The following is a 24,553-nucleotide window of genomic DNA, read 5'->3' on the forward strand; positions in this document are numbered from 1 at the left end:
AACAGCCTTTCCAGTCATGGCCTGAACCTTGGAGATTTTCCTCATGATATGACATTACCATATACGAGTGTATGACTATGTGCACCTGTGCCGGAACATAAAGTCTTTCAATTCCCCCTCTTTAACTCTCAATGGCCAGAGGAGAACTGCATTGTTCCTTTGACCTCAATATTTCTGGAATGAGCTCAGTGCCTACATGCTCATCTGACTATGCTTTTTGTAACCCCATTTTTGCCTTCAACTATAGAACAATACCATTCCATGGCTGTTTTAAAACTCCCAGCATTGCCCATTCTGAGGTAGAAGGAGAAAGGGTTATGGGAAGCTTAAGGATATCTAAGAATTATCTCTCTCATCGTAAAAACAGGCTGCTATTGGAAACCCAGTATTTATCCCAGGCCCTTATCTCAGGACAGTTTCAACATGATCTGTGATGGCAAAAGAATACAAACTGAGTTCATTTAGATGGTCCATACACCTCAGCTGTGAGACACAATTCCAAAACCTTTCTCATTCAAAGGTCTACAAGGGACTTTAGACTGACAAAGTCTGCTCAGGTGTCCCAACTGAGTCAAAAGGATGATGAACTCACTCAGACAGCCCTGAAACACTGACAGGTGATCAAGGCATTTGAGATCTAAATGGTCCAGGGTGTTTCTACTATCACCCAATTTATAGATTTCCAAATCTCGGCAGCACAGGTGCAAAGAACCTGAACTCTCTTCTATTTTATTCAGAAGCAGAGCCAAATATTCACATTCCCTTAAGGTGCTACCGCTTCTGAGGGAAATGTTCACTCTTAATTCCATAGTCTTATTAGAGGGTTGAACCTCAGGATCTGAACTTGCAATAGGATACTGGTCCTTGATCTTCAAGATAGAGTGCTCCAAGTGAGCACAGGAGAACAAGCATGCAGGTGACATAGTACTGATCTCCAGCAGACGATCTTGCAGCCAGAATCCTCCCTTAAATCTAGGATCCTCAGTTTAGGGCTCCTGTAGGGAAAAGAGAACACAGAACACTAAGAGCTAGAAACATTACTATAACCAAGCTGTATCAATGACAACACGTAGTGACAAAATCATCTTTCTTTTTTTTCTTCCTTTTGTCATTCCATACACCAAATACCAGCAAGATTTTGTCATGTTAATACTATATCCTTTACTATTTTCTGTAATCAACTAAGGTTCATAATACCTTGATATCCCTGTTTTCATGAAACATCTCCATTTTGTATATTTATCAACAGCAGCCTCTCTCACCTCTATAACAAAATTAAAACCCTCTGTAAGACATCAGAGTTTTTAAGATAACCACAACTGATGTACCAACCAACTCACATAGATTTTCATTATTCACTGTTACCTAACTATGAGAGATTATCTGGCCCCCACTTGCAATAAGTTCCAGGATAATGTTTTGTTACCTTACCATATACATATTATACACATTCTTATTGAAAAGCTGAGTTCTTGGCAGTAAGACCGGAAGACTGAAGGCATAAGTCATAAACAATGCCACACAAGTTTGGAATTATGATTAATAGGGTGGTATTTATTTAAAGGGGAAAAAAACTTACAGATCACCGTCAGCCCTCTGCGCAACCATGAAGGGAGTCTAGTCGCTGGCAGAGCAGGAAGTGAAGAGAAGAGGAGAGGGAAGTGGCCGCTTTTTTAAAGAGAGAGAGACCACACCCCAATGGGCTGGTATCTCAGCAGCTATAGGCTGGAGGAACGGGAGGACCTCCCGCAACACCTCCCCCTTTTGTTTAAATAAGAGTTCTAAACCTACTATGAAATTATATACAATAAGTACAAATATCCTATTCTAACTAGCTTAGGTCTTGTATAATAAATAACTTGGCCAAGTCATGAGAGAAAGTAACTATTTATATAGTCTTCAACCCCATCAAAGATCTGAGAAGGGAAATAATGTTACCTGGGTAATTAGGAAGTTCAGTAAAACAACTTCCAAAACATGCAACAAATCACAGAGACAACTAGCTACCTGGGCAATCACCCAAAGTCACGTTAGCAGCGTTGAAGCAACCAACTTTGGCTAAGGCCTAACATAACTGACATACCGTTTTCAAAGGCAAGCAACTTTTCAAAACTGTCTTACCCTGTCTAGGCAGGATATGACAGTCCTGTTTTATCCATTGATGCACGCTCTGTATCTTTGTCAGTGGTTGAGGTATGGGCATTTCTTTGCCCCAAGGCCAGTTCTGCCAAAAAGAAAGGCTCCAGGTGGAGTGTCTTTGGTGCTCAACATTCTCTCGGGAATAGAGTGGTGTTGCCAGGAGCAATTGTGTCTCACTACCACAAAACTCTGAGTTAAGTTAAAGGTTATTTTCTACAGCTCTTTGAAGAAGTTGAAGATTATCTATCTATACTGAGTATAATCTCTATATATCTAAAGAACCTGATTCGTCTAATTATAAAAGACAAACTTAGATGACTATTAGTCTATATAATTCTCAATATCTAACTTAAAGACTAAGACAATAAACGACTGTGAAACAAATGAGAACAATGACCTACAAATATAAACAATGTACAAATATACATTGCAGTAGGTAAATACATATCAATACACAAACATTATATAAGTATCTTAATCAGAGGTAGAAATGTACACTGCAATATGGTAAATATATACAATATATATATCAATACAATATATGTCAATACATAAAAATGTTTTAAACAGAAGTAGAAACATGCATGCTTACAACAGTCAATATAATTTAACTTTGTATCAATATACAAGAATCTATACCAATATATTTGTCTAAAAACAGTAACTCACAATTACAAATCTATTATCCCATCATCCCTCTTTTTTTTTTCAAAATGGTCCCTGAGCTTATAAAATTCCTCCCCTAACCCTCAATCGTATACTAATTATAATCAACCCCTAAATGATGTCCCTAAACCCAAGGGCAAACTTTACTGGGAAAGGGAACGTGGTCCTCTAGAATTACTTCCAACTGTCATGGGGGCGACGTTCTTTCTGGGGGATCCTGTGAAAGTAAAATGATGGTTAAATTTCAAGATCAATGTCTTTTAAAATTGCCAATAGTCTCTGAGTATTTTGTGCAGGTCTGGCCAAAATGTTGAATAAGATGTGCACCATTTCAACTAACCAAGTTGGAACTGTCTTGTGCAGCTGGTACCCAAAGCAGTTCTTGTAGTAGCGCTATCAGTATCATGACGTCATATCAACCAGGTGGACTTGTTGTTGTGGGGCCCGATCTTCTTCCTGGAAACTTCAAATGTCACTTCAGGAAAAACTCATTGTTCATTGTGAAAAACTTAAACATTAATCATATAGACATATATATATATATATATATATATATATATATATATATTCACTGAAATGCATGATAGATATATTCAATGAAAAGTATGATAGATATGAAGAAAAGCAAAGATGTTTTCTAAACTCATATTTCTTTCTGTCCCATATCATGGCTCTTGATATGAGACCGAAACTCCAGAAACTCTGGGTTTTTCTCTAACTAACAGGCTTGGAATTGGAGAGGGACTGAGCCAGAGTCCAACTTCAAAACAAGCTTTATAAATTTAGAAATATGGTTTAATATATTTTACTTACACAACTCATTCAGTTTTCTTGATATTTCCTATTGGGCAGGTATTTTTCCATCTGTCAGTATCCAAATATCCAGGGTCCCTTGAATTTTTCAAAGATGAGTGTTTTCCTGTGGAGATAAGAACAGAACCCTGCCCCCATTCTATATGTTTTTCTTACCACCTGTATGAATATCATCATTGTGAATGAGTTGTCATTTCTCCTTTCCAAGAGGTTTCTCCTCTTCAAATCGACACTTTATTAATTTTGATGGTATCCACAATTTTTCTTCTCCTGTGGAAACAAGAGCAAAACCCCTTCCCCAACATAGCACATATACTGGCTTCCATTGAGAGGTCAGCACATCTTTGAAATAAATCGGTTGATTTAGTTCAGCAGAATTTTCCATTATCCAATGTCTTTCTGCTGTTTTCGTTCCATTCTCATTAGCATTAAGAAAATTCAAGTTTAATAAAGCATTATGTAATCTATTTCTGGGGGTATTTTCGGTCCCTTTCTGTTTGTTCAGCATATCCTTTATAGTACGATTTGATCTTTCTATAACTGCCTGACCTGTAGGATTATTTGGTATACCTGTAATGTGTTTTATATTATAATAATCAAAAAAGCGTTTCATTTTCTTAGATACATATGCTGGACCATTATCTGTCTTTATTTGTGCAGGTATACCCATGATGGCCATAACTTCCAATAAATGTGTGATTACTGAATCAGCCTTTTCTGAGCTCAGGGCAGTAGCCCATTGAAAACCTGAATACATGTCTATGGTGTGGTGTAGATATTTTAATTTACCAAATTCCATAAAGTGGAACACATCCATCTGCCAGATTTCATTTCTCTTGGTGCCCTTTGGGTTACTCCCTGCAGGCAACAGTGTTTGATTATAGAAAGAACAAGTAGGACATCTCTATATAATGTCCTTAGCTTGTTGCCAAGTAATGGAAAATTCTTTCTTTAGGCCTTTACTATTGACATGATGCTTCTTATGAAATTCTGAGGCCTGCAACACACTTCCAATCAATAATTGATCAAGCTCAGCGTTGCCTTGGGCTAGTGGACCAGGCAGACCTGTATGGGACCGGATGTGTGTTATGTACATCGGACAAAGCCTGTTCCTGATTATGTCTTGTACCTGGACAAACAATGAAGTCAACTCTGTGTCATCTGGTATAAATTCAGCGGTTTCAATATGCAAGATAACTCTTTCTGCATATTGTGAATCTGTAACTGTATTAAGAGGTTCTTTAAAATCCCTTAGCACCATAAGAATGGCATATAATTCTGCCTTCTGGACAGAATTATAAGGGCTTTGTTCCACCTTACTCAATTCATCTGACTTGAAACCTGCTTTCCCTGATTTATTTGCATCAGTATAGAACGTACGGCCTCCAGTTATTGGAGCATCACGTACACTTCTAGGAAGAATCCAAGAAGTTCTTTTTAAGAGGTTAAGTCTACCACTTTTGGGATAGTTGCTATTAATTTCTCCCAAAAAATTAGCACAAGCTCTTTGCCACAGTTCGTTGTCTTCCCATAACTTTTTTATTTTTTCAGTAGTAAAAGGCACTATAATTTCTGCTGGATATATAACTGCCAGTTGATGAAGTCTGAGGTTACCTTTTATAATTAACTCAGAGACTTTTTCCACATAAGTTTTTAATTTTTTACTTGGTTTATTAGGTATAAATGTCCACTCTAAAATAATATCTTTCCTCTGCATTAGAATCACTGTAGGAGAAATTCTGGAAGGCAATATGACTAGGATGCAGCTAAGATTTGGGTTCACCCTATCCACATGTGCCTCCTGTAATTTTTCCTCAGTCATTGTCAGTTCCTTTTCTGCTTCAGCTGTCAGTTTTCTTGGACTATTCAAATCTTTATCACCATCTAAGGTTTTGTTCAAATGAACTATTACATCAGGTGTTATCCCAACAGCTGGTCGTAGACTGGAAATGTCTCCTAACAATCTTTGGAAGTCATTAAGAGTCTTTAACCGGTCTCTCCTAATTTGTGCCTTTTGCATTTTAATTTTCTCTAACCCTATTCTGTAACCTAGGTAATTAATAGAATTTCTTCTTTGAATCTTTTCAGGGGCAATTTGTAATCCCCACCTAGGCAAGACTTTCTTTACTTCTTCAAACATCCTTTCTAAAGTATCTTTATTTGAATCAGATAACAAGATGTCATCCATGTTTGGGGAATTGTTTACGAATTATTTCCAATGGCTTACATACAAAATATTGGCACAATGTAGGACTATTGAGCATACCCTGTGGGAGGATAGTCCATTGATAACTCCCATTAGGCTGAGAATTATTATAAGTAGGCACTGTGAAGGCAAATTTTTCTCTATCCTTTTCTTGTAACGGTATAGTGAAAAAACAATCTTTCAAATCAATAACTATAAGAGGCCATCCTTTTGGTAACAGAGAAGGCAAAGGAATTCCAGATTGTAGTGGGCCCATAGGTTGAATTACTTTGTTGACAGCTCTTAAATCTGTCACCATTCTCCATTTACCAGATTTCTTTTTTACAACGAACACAGGAGAATTCCAAGGGCTGGTTGATTCTTCAATATGGTGAGCATCTAGTTGCTCTTGCACCAGCTGTTCCAATGCCTGTAATTTATCTTCAGCTAGAGGCCACTGTTTGATCCATATTGGCTTCTCAGTTAGCCATTTTAAATGTAGGGCTGTTGGTACCTCTAAAGGTTTGGTATTTGCTGTATGTTCTTGTACAGCCTGAATGGCTGGTGACCTTTTTCCATAATACCTCATCCTATCCTTCCCAGAATTATGAGTTCCTGGAAATACAGGAATGTTAATCTGGGTATTCCATTGCTGTAGCAGGTCACGGCCCCATAAATTTATGGCAATATTGGCTATATATGGACTTAGTCTTCCTATTTGCCCTTCGGGACCTATGCATTCAACCAATCTTGTGCTTTGTTTTACACGAGATAGGGTTCCAATTCCCAGGAACTGAACATCTACCTCTTGAAGAGGCCAATTCGGATGTCAAGATTCTGGGGTAATGATACTAACATCCACACCTGTGTCTAATAAGCCTTCAATAAAAGTGCCTCTTTTATTGAATAAATACAGACTCTTAGCTTTGGTCTTTGATCCTTAATAGAAGTCTGCCAAAATATATGTTTACTCTGTCCTACTGGTTTTTTTTGACTCATCCTCCACGTGTAATTCATCATTTATACCAGTATTACTTTTTACAGCAGAAATTGGAGCTTTTAATTTTCTTGGTGAGGCATGTTCTCCACTGTGACTGGGAATGACTGTGCCACTGTTGGCTTGGGGGCCTGCGAGAGGCCCCTCAAGGAGTTACCTGATGATATAGAATTGCCCTGTCTGTCTGTTGTTGACCTGCATTCGTTGGACCAATGCCGTCTTTAATGCATCTCCTACATATACCTGAAGGCCGAGGTCTCCTATTTTTGTCATTCCCAGAAGAGATATTATTACTAGAAATTCTGTGCCTGCAATCCCTTTGCAGATGTCCTAATTTACCCCAATAAAACACCTGGCAATTTGATGTCTCCTTATTGCTTTGGAAATGGCTTCTCCTACCCAAGATTCATCATTATAGCTAAACGTCTCAATATTCATTGTATGCTGAATCCATCAACTGATATAATGGGAGCTCACCAAGGCCTGCTGTACTGTTGCTTTCATTGGTTAATTAATAAAGAAAACTGCTTGGCCTGATAGGTCAGAACATAGGTAGGTGGGGAAGACAGAACAGAATGCTGGGAGGAATAAGGCAGTGAGACAGACGCCATAGCTCACCTCTCCAAGATGGACACAGGTTAAGATCCTTCCTGGTAAGCGACCAGCTCGTGGTGCTACACTGAGTAATAGAAATGGGTTAATCAAGATGTGAGAATTAGCCAGTCAGAGGCAAGATAATTGTAGTTACTCTCTACATTATTTAGTCTCCTTGAAATAGAATGTTTAGCAAAACTTTTGTTATATGTTTCTTGCTTAATATTGGTTGTTATTTGTAATTTTATATTTGGTATCTGTTCCTACTGTATATAGTTGTATTGGGTTTAGTTCAATTTTGTTTAGAGAAAGGGGGAGATGATGGGGGACTTCAGCCAATCACATGCTGCTTAGGGTGTCCCCTGGGGCCACAGATAGCCAATAAAAGCATCCATGTGCTCTACCTCTCTCTCTTTGTGTCCCTGTTCTCCTGAATCGCTGGAACCCTGGTTTTGTAAGTTTCCTTTCTTCTGTTTATTAAAGCTGAATATTATTTTAAGTTGGTTTGGTTAATTCCAACTTCTGATTGGCCTTGCCCATCAACACACAAATGTGATGTAAAAATTAGTTAATCAGAGGAATTAGTATGATGTGTTGAGATTTCCTATGCCAGACTTAGTCCATCACTTCTGATTTCAGGTCCCTGCAGCTCCTCAGGGTATAGACAGAATGCAGCCAGATTCTCTGAGAGGATGTAAGACAAATGGCATCTAACCTAGTTCCCAGTAGAGTCCTTGTTCCCCCTTGGAACCTCATGAGCACAGACTTCACTGTCCACGTTTCTATTGGCATTTTGGTCTTCCCATATTCCACCCATTATGCTTTACGTACAGTGTTCAAGGACTTTTCTAGCCAACAACTCAGAACTCTTCTACATTCCTCCAGTGACCTTATTTCTAAGGCCTATGGACTGCAAGGTCCCATTTATAACAATAATGATTCCCACCCTGGTACCAAGGTTCTGGCCTTATTTCATTTCTCATTTTCCTGACAAAATACCAGACCAAAGTACCTTCAGAAGACAAGGGCATAATTTGTGCAGGCTTTGGAGAGAATACAGCCCGTCATATTGTGATACCATGGCAGTGACAGTGGCTCCAGCTCTTGTGGCAGACTGTTGCGACAGCTCTTTATAATGTGCCAGTGGTGATGAGGCAGAGAATGATGATGCTCTGCTCAATTTGCTTTTCCCTTTTGTCCTCTTTGCTCACTCTTTGAGCCCAGCCCATTGACTGGTGCCGCCGACATTCCCCAGGTGTATTCCCTGAGAGCTGTCTCTCTAGAAATGTGCTACTCGACTGGCCCAAATTCACTTATGGTAGCAAGAAAGATCAACCACATAATCATAATGAAGACCATGTACGCCAACCTCTCACCAGCATTGTACTAAATGCGAGGAAACTGAAAGCATTTCATTTTGAAAAAGAAGGTGAAAAGTCCACTTTCTTCACTCTTACTCAAAGCAGTGCTGAAATCTTAGTCAAAGCAATAAGACAAGAGACAGAAGCCAAAAGAAAACAGAAGTAGTCAAATTACCTCTCAGATACTGTACTTGAAAGATCCAAAGGAGTACTAGATCTCATAAGCATTTTCAGTAGCAGAATACCAAATAAACCTATAGAATTAGATTTTTCTCTTTATAAATACTGAGCTTACTGAGAAAGAAATAAAACAATTCCTTTAGCAATTGCAAAAATAGAAATACCTAGGAGACTGGACTAGAGAGATGGCCTACTGATAAGAGACCATGCTTCTCTTCCAGAGAACTAGAGTTTGGGTAGCTGACAATTTCCTCCATTTCAAGTTCCTTGAGATTCAGTGCTATCTTCTGTGCATTGAGGGCACTCGCATACACACACCTATACACAAAAACACATAATTATACATAATTAGACAAACAAAATAAGTCAAAAATTAACTGCCTAGGAATAAACCTAAATTTTAAGCTAAAAGTTTGTTCAAGGCACCTGAAATTATAATGAAGCTGTGTGGTGGTGGCACATGCTTTTAATCCCAGCACTCTTGGAGGCAGAGGCAGGCAGATCTCTCTGAGATTGAGGCCAGCCTCCTCTACAGAACGAGTTCCAGGACAGACTCCAAAGCTACACATAGAAACCCTGTCTTGAAAAAACAAAATGAAGACACGTGCAATTAAAATTTTATTGTATTTTCCACTTCTTTCTTTGTGTGTGTGTGTGTACACATTCACTTCTTTCTTTGTGTGTGTATACACATTCACTTACCACTGTGAGTGTGTAGAGGTCTGAGAAAAACTTCAACCAAATAGCTCCCAGGAACTGAATGGTGCTTTTCAGACTTAGGAGCATATGCCATTACCTGCTCAGACATCTCTTTAGCCCTACAATTAAAAATGTAAAACAACAATTACCAATTTTTATAGGAGAGGGAGGGGAGAGGGTGAGTAGAGGAGTGGGAGGATGGGAGGAAGTGGAAATTTTGAATGATATTATTTATAAAGCAATAAAAAACCAAACATATACAAAAGTAAAATCTAAAACATTTGGCCTGGAGAGATGGCTTGGCAATAGAGCACTGGCTGCTCGTCCAGAGGGTCCGGCTTCAATTCCCAGCACCCAGCTCACAACTGTCCAGTTCCAGAGGATCTGACACCTTCACACCAAAGCATTTAAAATATGTTTTCATAAATAATAAAAAGATTTAACAGACCAAAGAAACAATTTGAAGAATGACTTTCTGATATGAATTTAAAAATTAATATTGTGAAAATGGTGATCTTACCAAAAACAATTGACAGATTCAGTGCAATCCCAATCAAAATTAAAATGTTATTCTTCTCAGAATTCCTAAAGATCTTCCAAAATTCACACAGAGACACAAAACCTCACACATAACCAAAGCTATCCTAAGCATGGCAACGCCCTAATTTGTTACACTACAGAACCACAGAGACAAAAACAGCATGCTACCAGCACCAAAACAGAGACAAAGACAAAGGAATAGAAAAGAGACTCAGAGTAAATCCACACAGGTACAGGTTGGCATGTGTGTCTGAGACAGGATCCCTTGCAGCCCAGGATGGTCTTGCCTTGAACTACTGATCCTCCTGCCACTATCTCCCAAGTCCTAGACTCACAAATGGTCATTTGACCTAACTTTTGACAAAGGTGCCAAAAGCTCACACCACAGAAAGTACCACTTTTTCACCAAATGGTGCTGAGAAAACTGTATGTTCTCCTGAAGAAGAATTAATCTAAGTCACTATCTCTCACCTTGTACAGAAGTCAATTAGGTTTGCCACAACGACCTTAATGGAAGGCTTTCAATTTTGAAACTGCTGGCCTGAAATGAGGAGAACACGTCATGATAGAGGCGAGGCATGGAAAGGACATTTTGACAAGAGCTCCAAGTGCTCAGGAGGCACAACTGACAGATTGGGTTTTCTAAAACTGTAGAGCTGCACAGCAAAGGGAATAGGCAGCAGAGTGGAGACGCCACAAACAGAAAGAATGAATTTCTTGCTAGCTCTATACCTGACACTGAATTAATATACATAATATAGGAAAAACTCCAATATCAATATCCAAATTATCCGATCAATACATTGACCAATGAGCTAAACAAACGATTCTTAGAAGAAGAAAGGTAAATATGGCTGAAAAAGGTAGGAAAAGTGTTCAACATCCCTAGACAGCAGTAGGTCTGCAAGATCAAACTACATTCAGATTCCATCTCACTGCAGTCGAAATGGCCACCAAAAACAAAGCAGTGGCATCACATGCTGGCAAGAATGTGAAAAAATGAAACCTGGTGGAGATGTCAATCCAGCCACTATGGAAAATCACAGTGCAGGTTCCTCAAAGCACTGACAATAGAACTGTCACATGATGTATCTGCAGGACTTCTGGGAATCGCTGCAAGGGAATCTGAGCCAGCCTGTTACAGAGAGACGAGGGAGCCCCTGTTTCTTTTGTGGCACTATTCACAATGGCCAAATTATGGCATCATCCTAGGTGTTCATCATCAGATTAATGGATAAAGGTAATTTGATGTCTCTCTCTCTCACACAGACACACACACATACAAGATATGAAAGAGGAAGAGTAACTATTTAGGGAGAGAAGGGGAACTAGGAGAAAAAAACAAAAGAGTAAAAAAGAGCATGAACAAACTACAATGATATGCGTGTATGGAAATGTCATATTGAAACTCATTGTTTTCTGTACAGTGAAAACTGTTAATTAAAAAATGTTCTATCTATAGTAAAAGCAATCACCAGGAAAACAAAGTAATTTGTAAGCTCTAATTACTTTTCTTGAATAGTCATTCCTACAAGGTCATCACAATTCCTGCATCTGTGTAGGACTATTTTGAATTTAATGCATCTTCAAGTGAATTTTGCCTGGCTTTGTTTCTGAACTTGTGACAAAGTAGCATCCAATTGCTTAAAAGTAAGTCTTTAAATGGATCTCTATTTTGATTGCTTCTACAGACTAAACTTCTGTCACTGTGTGTCTATGTCTGCCTGTCTTTCTCTGTGTGTTAGAAGGTAAATAAAAAGCCCCTTCTTCTGTCATTTGTTTTTGTTTTTGTTGAGACAGGGTTTCTCTGTAGCTTGGAGCCTGTCCTGGAGCTAGCTCTTGTAGTCCAGGCTGGCCTCAAACTCAGAGATATCTGCCTGCCTCTGCCTCCCAAGTGCCGGGATCAAAGGTGTTTGCCACCACACCTTGAATTCACAAAGGTCTCTTTGCCTCCACCTCCCAGATTTGTAATTAAAGACATGTGACACCGCACTTTAAACTCACTGAGGTCTCTCTGCCTCTGCTTTCCAAGAACTGGGAGTAAAGACGTGTACCAACATGCCTTGAACTCATAGAGTTCTGCCTGCCTTTGTCTACCAAGAGTTGTGATTAACGGTTTATATCCCCACACCCAACTACTCTCTTTCTTTCTTTTTAATTTTAAAGACTTTAACCTTTAGCATGCATATATTTTTTAACACACTCTAAATCATCTAGAGGTCACTTCATATTGACTCTCTTATTACTATATATCTCTCTTTTTTCTGACCACATGATTCTTTAATTTCCTAAACAATATGGAAAGGATTGAGCCGTGGCTTCGACGGCTTGATCCAGCCCATTCCTTAGCTTTCTGAAATTCTAAGCTCATGGTGGAGGTATCAGCTGGAGCCATGTTTATTGCCACAACTGTATGGCATTTCAAGGCCCTTGCTGGCAAGCAAGCTGCAACAGTGTGTTAACAAACAACAATCAAATGCTCTCTCTGTAGCAGGACCTCCTGCCTCAAAGAGTCAGAGATTGTACTGGTAAGACAGCCCAGAAAGCTGGCATTTTAAAATGGCACAGCATTTTTTTCTGCTATCTCTGAAAATCATAATGTGTATCACAAATTAGAAACAGAAGAGTCATTGCCAAATCTTTTATTTTTTTTTGAAAAAACAACCGCCTCCTCCAAGCCTCCCATTTCCTTCACCATCCCCCCTCCCTCTCCAGTCCAAAGAGCAGTCAGGGTTACCTGCCCTGTGGGAAGTCCAAGGTCCTCCCCCTTCCAATCAGGTCTAGGAAGGTGAGCATCCAAATAGGCTAGACTCCCACAAAGCCAGTACATGCAGTAGGATCAAAACCCGTGTTGGAATGTCTTCAATTCCCACCTGTTCAGAACTCAGGATTTAGATAAGACCCTGTATAATAGAGACATGTTAAGACATAGGAGGTTACACCACAGCCTGCTTCTCTTGTTAGTCCAGTAACTTGAGGCCAATTTGTAAATAGTGTATCACTGTATGTAGAGACTGCCTGTTCATTCCCAGATGAATAATCCAAAAATAATCACTCAGAAACTATATTAATTACAACACTGATTGGCCTATTAGCTCGGGCTTTTAATGAACTAACTCTCACATCTTAAATTAACCCATTCCTATTATTTTGTATTTTACCATGAGGTTCATGGTTTACTGCTAAGGTTCTGGATCATCTGTCTCTTTTGGCAGCTACATGGCATCTTCCTGACTCTGCCTTCTTTTTTCCTCTATATATACCTGACATTCCCACCCTGCTCTCTTCTGTACTGCCTTAGGCCCAAAGCAGATTCTTTATAAACCAATGGTAACAAAACATATTCACAGCATACAGACGGGAATCCCACATCATTTTACAATGTTGAATATGGAATGTAAGTGATTAAAGACACTGTTCACATGTTTGTATTATCATGTTATTATTGCATAGAAGAAAGACATAAATGTTAAAATTGCTGAGGATTGGTGGCAAACAAAAAAATGATGTGTGCTGTTTAGTGATAATTTTTGTTCTGTTGTTCAGTGCTGTATCCTCAATTGAATGGGCATGAGAAGACACTGACAGCAATGGAGCTCCTTCTGCACATTCAGCCAATAGCCTTTAAGATACCAGCTCACTTGGGCATGGTCTCTTTTGCTTTAAAAGACAGTGGTAGACTCGAACTCTCTCTCTTGCTTTGAACTCCCCTTCTGGCTAATAGACTCCTTTCCTGGTCGTGCGGAGGGCTGTTGTCTACGATGGTGATCTGTAAGTTTTTCCTTTAAATAAATAATCCTTTTATTAATAATAATTCCAAACTGGTTTGGGATTGTTTTGTGACTTATGCCTTCAGGGTATAGTCATTATGTAAGATCTGGCTCACTGTTAAGTTGAAAACCAGAGAGGAAGCAATGGAAATGTTTCTGAGTAGGTCATTTCATGCAGCTTGTGTAAATAGTAAAAGAGAAAATATGGCCCATCTGTGCAACTATGATCAATGTGTTCAATGGGGAATAGTCATCAGTAAATTATTGATCATAAAATCTAAAGTAGACAACAGAAAACTGTATAGGAGAGTTGCTAATTGTCATACACACATTCATATGTACCGTGAAGCTATATACAAGGAGAAATGATTCTGTAACAAAATGCAAAGACAGTAAGAAAGGAGAAGCCTGAAGAAGTCTTCCATAGAAACAGACAAACTAAGAGAATAACAAAACAGGAACATATAACAACATTTAAGCCTAGATATTAATAAGTATTTTAAGCTTACTGTGATTCTGTAAAGATTTGAAAAGGCAAAGACTGAGACTTTTATTTATATAACATTTAGAATTGTTTAGGTGAATTTCAAAAGCACGAGCTTAGGGTGTGATTTTGGTCAGAGCCAACACATGGTGTGCTTGGTCTGCATGTGTCAGGACATAAAGGGAATGCACACAATATTAATAAGTTTCTCTAGAAATCAAAGGAAACTCTCCCATACAATACATCCCAACCACAGTTTCCCCTCCCTCCAATCCCCTACTTCCAATACTCCCAAGGGAATACGAGCTGATGCCCTGGAGCAGACAACCACCCACCTGAGTGGGGCCCTAACCCCAGCAATGGCTTCCCACCTGGTAAAAAACTGCAACTAGATGGACACAAGGCAAAGGGCAAGCAACTGTGTGCATTCTTGAAGACTCCAGTTTCGCTGGTCCCGAGTCCCATGGTCCCACATGTACCATGCTTTGATGGGAGAGGAGAATAGCCACAAGAAACCTTGGGCCTCATGCCTAGGCTACCCACCATCTGGCTTCAGGTGGTTGCAGCCCCACATTGTCCTCAGCTGGGAAAAGAGCGTGGCTGGGGACATCCACGACCTTGCACCAAGAGGCAGGCCTCCCAGGACCCTGTTGTGGGCACAAGGACACATTGAAAGAAGACACATTCCATCCCACCTGCCCCATTTCCTACTAGGCCCATGGCAGGCTCCCAGGCCTAGCACTGGCTGTCTTCTAGGCATCAGCAGGCAACCATTGTGAACTGCCTCCAGCTCTGTCATAATCTGTCCTCTCCCATACAGACCTCCCTCCATCCCCCACATTACCACCTTCAACCCACAGCAACCAACAAGCACTGTTGACTGAGGTTCCTGTCCTGTCCAGTTCCTGCATCCCTAAGTCCCAAAGAAAGCACACAGAGGTCTACATTAGTTATAAACTGATTAGCACAGTATCTCAGGCTTCTTGTTAACTCCTACAACTTATATTAGCCCATTATTCTTATAATAAAAAGACCAAACCTAAGAATAATAGGAGTAGAAGAAGGAGAAGAATTAAAGCTCAACAGCCCAGAAAATATATTCAATAAAATTATAAAAGAAAACTTTCCCAACCTAAATAAAGATATTCCTATGAAGGTTCAAGAAGCATACAGAACACTGAATAGACTGGATCAAAGAAAAATCCTCTCACCATATAATAATCAAAACATATAGAATAAAGAAAGAATATTAAGAGCTGAAAAGGAAAAAGGTCATGTAACTTATAAAGGTAAACCTATCAGACTTACACCTAACTTCTCTATGGAAACCACAAAAGCCAGAAGGTCCTGGATAGATGTACCACAGAAACTAAGAAACCATGAATGCAAGCCCAGACTACTATACCCAGCCAAGCTGTTGTACACTATCAATGGAGAAAACAAAATATTCCAGGATAAAAACAAATTTAAACAATACATTGCCACAAATCCAGCATTACAGAAATAGAAGGAAAATCACAAACCAAGGAATCCAGCAATGCCCACAATAACTCAGATATCTAGCGACTCTTCACCAGCACAACTCAGAGAAGGGAAACACACAAATTCTACTACCAAAAAGAAAATAACCCGAGTTAACACCCACTGGTCATTAATATCACTTAATATCAATAGACTCAACTCACCTATAAAAAGGCACAGGCTAAGTGGTTGGTTACAAAAACATTCTGCTGTTACAAAAAACACGCCTCAACCACAAAGACAAACATCGACTCGGAGTAAAGGGTTGGGAAAAGGTTTATCAAGCAAATGGACCTATGAAACAAGTGGGTGTGGCCATACTAATTTCTAACAAAATTGACTTCAAACTAAAATCATTCAGAAGAGATGGAAAGGGACATTGTATACTCATAACAGGAAGTCTCAATCCTGAATATCTATGCCCCTAATATAAAAGCAGCCACTTATGTAAAAGAAACATTACTAGATATGAAGGCAAACATCAAAACCCACACACTAATAGTAGGAGACTTCAACACTCCCCTCTATTTAGGGCCCCACTCTTAGGGCCCCACTCAGGTGGGTGGTTTGTCTGCTCCAGGGCATCAGCCCATCTTCCCTTGGGAGTATTGGACGTAGGGGATTGGAGGGAGGGGAAACTGTGGTTGGGATGTATTATATGGGTTTCCTTTGATTTCTAGAGAAACTTATTAATATTGTGTGCATTCCCCTTATGTCCTGACACATGGACAGGTCAATCAGACAGAAACCTAACAGAGAAATAAGAGAATTAATGGAGGTAATGAATCAAATGGACTTAACAGGCATCTATAGAACTTTCCACCCAAATAGGAAAGAATATACCTTCTTCTCTGCAGCTCATGGAATCTTCTCGAAAACTGACCATAACTCGGTAACAAAGCAAGCTTCCACAGATACAAAAAAATATTAGTAACCACCTGTGTCTTATTGGAACACCATGGGATAAAGTTAGAATTTAACAATAATTCTACCCGAAGAAAGCCTACAAACTCATGGAAACTGAAGAGTCAACTACTGAACCACCCCTGGGTCAGCGAAGAAATAGGGAAAGCAATTAAAGTCTTCCTTAAATTCAAAGAAAATAAAGACAAACATACCCAAACCTATGAGACACTATGAAATCAGTGCGAAGAGGAAAGTTCATAGCCCTAAGAGCCCACATTAAAAAAACGGAGGAGGCTCACATTAGAGACTTAACAGCACAGCTGAAAGTTCTAGAAAAAAAGAAGCAGACTCACTCAGGAGGAGTAGAAGACTGGAAATAATCAAACTGAGGGCTGAAATCAGCAAAATAGAAACACAGAAAACAATTCAAAGAATCAATGAAACAAAGAGCTGGTTCTTTAAGAAAGTCAACAAGATTGACAAACCTTTATCCAAACTAAGCAAAAGGCAGAGAAAGAACATGCAAATTAACAAGATCAGAAATGAAAAGGGGGACATACCCACAGACAATGAGGAAATTCAGAGAATCATTAGATCTTACTAAAAAGCTTATATGCCACAAAGTTAGAAAATGTAAAGGAAAAGGACTTCTTTATAGGTAAGTACTATTTACCAAAATTAAATCAAGACCGGCTGAACAATTTAAATATACCTATAAGTTTTGAGTAAATAGAAGGTATCATAAAAAACCTCCCAACCATAAAAGCCAAGGACCTGATGGCTTTAACGCAGAATTTTATCAAAACTTTCAAGAAGAGCTGATACCTATACTCCTTAATGTGTTACACATACAGAAACAGAAGAGTCATGGCCAAACTCTGTTTACAAAGCTACAGTCACCCTGATTCGAAAACCACACAAAGAACCAAACAGGAACGGAAATTAAAGACCAATCTCACTCATGAACGTTGATTCAAAAATTCTCAATAAAATTCTGGCAAACAGAATCCAAGAACACATTAAAAAATTATCCATTATGATCAAGTTGGCTTCATCCCAGAGATGCAGGGCTATTTCAACATACAAAAATCTATCAATGTAATCCATTATATAAATAAACTGAAAGAAAAAAACCTTATGATCATTTCATTAGATGAGGAAAAAGCATTTGACAAAATTCAACATCCCTTTATGATAAAGGTTTTGGAGAGGTTAGGGATAAAAGAATCATAACTAAATATAATAAAAGCAATATATAGCAAGCCAACAGCTAATATCAAATTAAATGGAGAGAAACTCAAATCCATTCCACTAAATTCAGGAAAAAGACAATGCCGTCCACTCTCACCATATCTCTTCGACATAGTTCTTGACCTTCTAGCAAGAGCAATAAGACAACATCAGAGGATCAAAAGGATTCGAAACGGAAAGGAAGAAATCAAACTTTCATTATTTGAAGATGATATGATCGTGTACATTAGTGATCCCCAAACCTCTACCAAAGAACTCCTACAGCAGATAAATAACTTCAGTGAAGTGGTAGGTTACAAGATCTACTCAAAAAAAATTGTATTGGCACAAACCAGAAATGTTGACCAATGGAATTGAATAGAAGACTCAGATTTTAACCCACAAATCTATGAACACCTGATTTTCGACAAAGAAGCTAAAAGTATACAATGGAAGAAAGAAGGCATCTTCAACAAATGGTGCTGGCATAACTGGATGTCAACCTGTAAAAGAATGAAAATTAACCCATATCTATCACCATGGACAAAACTCAAGTCCAAATGGATATCAAAATCGATCTGAACACACTGAACCTGATAGAAGAGAAAGTGGGAAATAGTCTACAACATACGGGCACAGGAGATTAATTCCTATGTATAACCCCTGTAGCACAGACAATAAGAGCAACATTGAATAAATGGGACCTCCTGAAACTGAGAAGCTTCTGTAAACCTAAGGACACTGTCATTAAGACAAAAAGGCAACATACTGACTGGGAGAAGATCTTCACCAACCCCGCAACAGACAAAGGTCTGATCTCCAAAATATATAAAGAACTCAAGAAACTAGACTTTAAAATGCTAATTAACACAATTAAAAATATGGGGCACCGAACTGACCAGAGAGTTCGCAACAGAAGACATTCAAATGGCCAAAAGATACTTAAAGTCATGCTCAACCTCTGTAGCCATCAGGGAGATGGATATCAAACAACATTGAGATACCTGTCAAAATGGCTAAAATCAAAAATACCAATGATAGCCTTTGCAGGAGAGGATGTGGACTAAGGGGAACAGTCATCTATTGCTGGTGGGAATGCAAACTTGTGCAACCACTTTGGAAATCAGTGTGGCGGTTTCTCATGGAATTCGGGATCAACCTACTCCAGGATCCAGCAATACCATTCTTGGGAATATACCCAAGAGATGCCCTAGCATACTACAAAAGCATTTTTTCAACTATGTTCGTAGCAGCATTATTTGTAATAGCCAGAACCTGGCAACAACCTAGATGCCCCTCAATGGAAGAATGGATAAAGAAAATGTTGAATATATATGCATTAGAGTACTACTCAGCGGTAAAAAACAATGACATCTTGAATTTTGCATGCAAATGGATGGAAATAGAAAACACAATCCTGAGTGAGGTAATGCAGACCCGAATAGATGAATATGGAATGTACTCACTCATTAGTGGATTCTAGCCATAAATAGAGGACATTGAGCTTATATTTCATGATCCTAGAGAAGCTAAATAAGAAGGTGAACCCAAAGAAAAACATATAGTTCTCTTCCTGGATATTGGAAATAGAAAAGATTGTCAGGCAAAAATTGGTAATTTGTGAGTGGGGATGGGATGGAGGTAAGGGGAGATGGGGTGAAAAAAGTGAGAAGAGGAGGATGGGGAGAGATTGGGGGAATGGGATGGTTGGGATGGAGAAAGGGTAGATATGGGAGAAAGGAATTATATATCTTAATAAAGGGAGCCATTTTATGATTCGCAGGAGATTTGTCTCTAGAGGTGTTCCCAGGTGTCTATGAGATATCCTCAGCTAGATCCTTGGGCAGCTGAGGAGAGGGAGCCTGAAATGGCCCTGTCCTATAGCCATACTGATGGATATCTTACATATTACCATATAACCTTCATCTAATGATGGATGGAGATAGAGACAGAGACCCACATTGGAACACTGGACTGTGCTCCCAAGGTCCAAATGAGGAGCAGAAGGAGGGAGAACATGAGCAAGGAAGTCAGAAGGGTGAAGGGTGCACCCACCCACTGAGACGGTGGGGCTGATCTAATGGGAGCTCACTAAGACCAGCTGGACTGGGAATGATGGAGCATGTGATCAAACCCGACTCTCTGAACGTGGCAGACAAGGAGGGCTGACTGAGAAGTTAAGGACAATGGCACTGGGTTTTGATCCTACTGCATGTACTGGCTTTGTGGGAACCTAGCCTGTTTGGATGCTCACCTTCCTAGACCTGGATGGAGGGGGGAGGACCTTGGACTTCCCACAGGGCAGGGAACCCTGACTGCTCTTTGGACTGGAGAGAAAGAGGGAGAGGGACTGGGGGGAGGGGGAGAGAAATGGGAGGAGGGGAGGTGGTGGAAATTTTTAAGTAAAAATAAATTTAAAAAAAGAAAAAATCAGTAGCCTGCCTATACACAAAGGATAGAGAAGCAGAGAGGAAATTCAGAGAAACTTCACCTTTTACGATAGCCAAAAATAGCATAAAATATCTTGGGTAACTCTAACCAAGGAAGTGAAAGATCTATTTCACAAGAACTCTAAGTCTTTGAAGAAAGAAATTGAAGAGTACACCAAAAAATGGGAAGGCCTCCTATGCTCTTGATGGGTAGGATCAACATAGTAAAAATGGTAATTCTACCAAAAGCAATCTATAAATTCAATGCAATCCCCATCAAAATCCCAACAAAATTCTTCACAGACATTGAGAGAACAATAATCAACTCTATATGGAAAAACAAAAAACCCAGAATAGCCAAAACAACCTTATACAGTAAAGGAACATCTGGAGGCATTACCATCCCTGACTTCAAACTCTATTCCAGAGTTACAGTAATGAAAACAGCTTGGGATTGACATAAAAACAGAGAAGTCGACAAATGGAATCAAACAGAAGACCCAGATATTAACCCACAAACCTATGAACACCTGATTTTTGAGAAAGGAGCTAAAAGTATACAATGGAAGAAAGAAGGCATCAACAAATGGTGTTGGGCATAACTGGATGTCAACATGTAGAAGAATGAAAATAGATTCATATCTATCACCATGAACAAAACTCAAGTCCAAATGGATTAAAGATCTCAATATCAATCTGAACACACTGAACGTGATAGAAAAGAAACTGGGAAAAAGTCTATAACATATGGGCACAGAAGACCACTTCCTATGTACAACCCCTGTAGCACAGACAATAAGAGCAACATCGAATAAATGGGACCTCCTGAAACTGAGAAGCTTCTGTAAACCTAAGGACACTGTCATTAAGACAAAAAGGCAACATACTGACTGGGAGAAGATCTTCACCAACCCCGAAACAGACAAAGGTCTGATCTCCAAAATATATAAAGAACACAAGAAACTAGACTTTAAAATGTTAATTAACCCAATTAAAAAATGGGGCACTGGACCGAACAGAGAATTCTCAACAGAAGAAGTTCAAATGGCCAAAAGACACTTTGGTCATGCTCAACCTCCTTAGCTATCAGGGAAATGCAAATCCAAACAACTTTGAGATACCATCTTACACATGTTAGAATGGCTGAAATCAAAAACACCAATCATAGCCTTTGCTGGAGAGGATGTGGAGTAAGGGGAACACACATCCATTGCTGGTGGGAATGCAAACATGTGTAAACACTTTGGAAATCAGTATGGCGGTTTCTCAGGAAATTCGAGATCAACCTACCCCAGGATCCAGCAATACCACTCCTGGGAATATACCCTAGAGATGCCCTATCATAGTACAAAAGCATTTGTGCAATTATGTTCATAGCAGCATTATTTGTAATTACCAGAACCTGGCAACAACCTAGATGCCCCTCAATGGAAGAATGGATAAAGAAAGTGTGGAATATACGCATTAGAGTATAACTCAGCAGTAAAAAACAATGACTTCTTGAATTATGCATAAAAATGAATGGAAGTATAGAACACTATCCTGAGTGAGGTTACCCAGACTCAAATAGATGAATATGGTATGTACTCACTAATTAGTGGATTCTAGCCATAAATAAAGTACATTGAGCCTATAATTCATGATCTGAGAGAAGCTAAATAGGAATAACTACACAAAAAGCATGTAGTTATTCTCCTGGATATTGGAAATAGGCAAGATTTCCAGGCAAAAATTGAGAGCTTGGGGGTATGGCTGGGATGGTGGTAAGGGTGATAGGGAGAAAGCAGTGAGAAGGGGAGGATGAGGAGAACTTGGGGGTTGGGACAGTTGGGACGGAGGAGGAGTGGATATGGGAGCAGGGAAGTATATATCTTAATTAAGGGAGCCATTTTATGGTTGGCAAGAGACTGGACTCTCCTACAGGCAGGGAACCCTGACTGCTCTTTGGACTGGAGAGGAAGAGGGAGGGGAAATTGGGGGAGGGGAAGGGAAATGGGAGGATGGGAGGAGTTGAAAATTTGTAATAATAATAATACTAATAGAATGAAAAGGTAGGGAACACAGCAAGGGTGTCTGGGGAAATGGTTTGGAACCATGGCTTCGGGGGGACAACTGGACTCTGACAGGTCAGGAGGTAATCATGATTTCTACGAATAACCAAACAAACCCAGCAACTAGATGTCAGTTCTGTGTCTTTCTGGCACTGCCATAAATATATCCTTAGGAAGGATACCTTGGGCTCCAGCTATGCGGTTCATGGGTCAGAACTCGGTAAAGGGCCTCATGTCTTGAAAAGAACCAGTTTTACTCCCTGCCCCTTTAAACAATCCGCACATCATTATCGGTTTTTTCAAGACAAGATTTCTCATCATAACTGCTTTGACTGTCCTGGAATTCCCTTTATAGACTAGGTTGGTCTCAAACTCACAGAAACTCACAGAGATGCCTCTCTCTCTCTGCCTCTGCTTCTCTGCCTCTGCCTCTCTGCCTCTGCCTCTCTGCCTCTGCCTCTGCCTCTGCCTCTGCCTCTGCCTCTGCCTCTCCCTCTGCCTCTGCCTCTGCCTCTGCTTCCCAATCCAGGCAGGAGGTGAGGTCCCTCCACCTCAGCAGCAGCCTCTGATGCCATTTTTTTTTCTCTTTTGGAGCCCCATATAAATTTGCAGATTCCCTCATAGAACAGATTGGTGGATGAAGGTCAAGGGACCCAGGGCCTGAAAGGGTGGAAGATTTTTCTCTGGTGAAGAGCACAGGAGAGCCAGAGTGTAAGCCTCTTCCCCGGGAGTGGTCACCACAGCCAGGCGCCACTTTGAAGGCTCTGTGGTACCGAGACCCCCCTCTCCTCTCGCCCGCAAGATCCTTCCCGACTAGTGGGGACCCCGAGGAGGGAGAGGGGCCCAGCTGCTACATTCATAGAGACATGACTAGAAAGAGCCAGTTACCCTCAAGGTTTGCCATCCTGCTGCCACGTCGAGTTCCATTCCATGGCATCTCAAAGAGGAGTGCACTCCATCCACGCCCGGGAATCACTTCCTCAGACTGGCGCTCTCCACAGTTGGCTAATGGCGCCCTCCAATAACTGCCCTTCCCTGCACTGTTGCCAAGGCTCAAAGGGCAGAATTTAGTTTAGGCCACTCAGCACCAGGCCTCCATCAGGAGGGATGGGTGGGCTTTTCAAAACAGGGTTTCTCTGTGTAGTCTGGCTGCCTGGGAACTCACCAGGCTTGCCTAGAACTCAGAGATTCACCTATCTCTCCCTCCTGAGTGACCAGGATTTAAGACCTTTCCCACCACTGTCGGGTCACAAATCTTTTTTTATTTTTTATTTTAATTAAAAAAAACTGTTTTTCTTGGATTCGGTTTGCCAGTATTTTGTTGAGGATTTTTGCGTCGATATTCATGAGTGAGATCGGCCTGTAATTCTCTTTCCTGGTTGAGTCTTTGTGTGGTTTTGGTATCAGAGTAACTGTAGCTTCATAAAAGGAATTTGGTAATGACCCTTCTGTTTCTATATTGTGAAATACATTAAGGAGTATAGGTATTAGGTCTTCTTGGAAGTTCTGGTAGAATTCCGCATTGAAACCATCTGGTCCTGGAGGAGCAGAAGGAGGGAGAACATGAGCAAAGAAGTCGGGACCACGAGGGGTGCACCCACCCACTGAGACAGTGGAGCTGATCTACTGGGAGCTCACCAAGGCCAGCTGGACTATTACCAAAAAAAGCATGGGATAAAACTGAACTCTCTGATCATGACGAACAATGAGGGCTGATGATACGCCAAGGACAATGACACGCAGTTTTGATCCTACGCAATCTGCTGGCTTGGTGGGAGCCTAGCCAGTTTGGATGTTCACCTTCCTAGATATGGACGGAGGGGGGAGGACCTTGGACTTACCACAGGGCAGGGAATCCTGACTGCTTTTTGGACTGGAGAGGGAGGGGGAGAGGAGTGGGGGGAAGGGGAGAGGGGTGGGAGGAGGGGGAGAAGAGTGGGAGGAGGGGGAGAAGAGTGGGAGGAGGGGGAGGGAAAGGGGAGGCTGGG

At 40.3% G+C, this 24,553-nt stretch overlaps 1 pseudogene; it reads right to left on the minus strand.

The window, feature by feature from the left end:
* Positions 1-236: 236 nt before the first annotated feature.
* Positions 237-24,553, minus strand: part of LOC142841575 (uncharacterized) — a 44,100-nt pseudogene continuing 19,783 nt past the window's right edge.

This window comes from Microtus pennsylvanicus, chromosome X (genome assembly GCF_037038515.1).
Source record: "Microtus pennsylvanicus isolate mMicPen1 chromosome X, mMicPen1.hap1, whole genome shotgun sequence".
In the NCBI taxonomy this organism is placed as follows: domain Eukaryota; kingdom Metazoa; phylum Chordata; class Mammalia; order Rodentia; family Cricetidae; genus Microtus; species Microtus pennsylvanicus.